This window comes from Anoplopoma fimbria, unplaced genomic scaffold (assembly GCF_027596085.1).
Source record: "Anoplopoma fimbria isolate UVic2021 breed Golden Eagle Sablefish unplaced genomic scaffold, Afim_UVic_2022 Un_contig_12628_pilon_pilon, whole genome shotgun sequence".
Taxonomy (NCBI): Eukaryota; Metazoa; Chordata; class Actinopteri; order Perciformes; family Anoplopomatidae; genus Anoplopoma; species Anoplopoma fimbria.
Genome location: NW_026552585.1, coordinates 1 through 739, shown reverse-complemented (window position 1 = coordinate 739; position 739 = coordinate 1). Strand labels below are relative to the sequence as shown.

General features: G+C 39.1%; 1 non-coding gene across 1 annotated transcript; it reads left to right on the top strand.

Annotated features, from left to right (window-relative positions):
* Window positions 1-590: 590 nt before the first annotated feature.
* LOC129116003 (U5 spliceosomal RNA) lies at window positions 591-703 on the top strand. The gene has a single exon (XR_008533347.1). It is a non-coding gene; the product is annotated as a U5 spliceosomal RNA (small nuclear RNA).
* Window positions 704-739: the final 36 nt, after the last annotated feature.

The following is a 739-nucleotide window of genomic DNA, read 5'->3' as shown; positions in this document are numbered from 1 at the left end:
ACCTTAAGCCTCTTTAATTCAAACTTTTGCTGTTTTTCAGGGGAATAAAACAAACTTTATTTTAGTGAAGGCTAGAGGACCACATGTTGTTTGAGTGGAAGGAGTAGTATCCCCTATAATCTGATAAGAAATAATCTTCAATCTTAACATTTTCATTTTCTGTTTGCAGTAGTTTAAAGCCTACAAAGCATTTCTCTTTTGAATGCTGTTATTTCTTTGGCTTTCCTCAGTGATAAAGCAATTTCTAGGTACTGAGTTGGCAAAGTAGAGTTTAGTGTGGTCTGTTACCACAGGGAGTCGTTGTTCTGCAGGAAATCTGCAAACTTTGGGAAGTCAGTCTTTCCACTGCAGCTTTGAGGATTCATTAAATATCTGTCGTGTGTCTGTGTGGTTGTTTTAATACAAACAGTATGAAGAAGATTAGCAAACCAGTGCATGACGAACGGAAAGAATTCAAAGTGAAAATCAAATGATGACGAGCTGCTCCACTCCCATCATGCCTTTATGTCACAATTTAAACAACTCTACCACACCAGTGGTGAAGCCCGTGTCTCCGGTAAAGGGCTGACGTCTCCATGGAGGTTCAGCAGATCTCTTGGTTCTCTTCAGATCGTATAAATCTTTCGCCTTTTACTAAAGATTTCCGTGGGGAGGACCAATAAGAGTACAACTCAATTTTTTGATGCCCTGTGTATGTGGGGCCTCCTGAAATGTATCAAAGTAAATGAATTAAGAAACA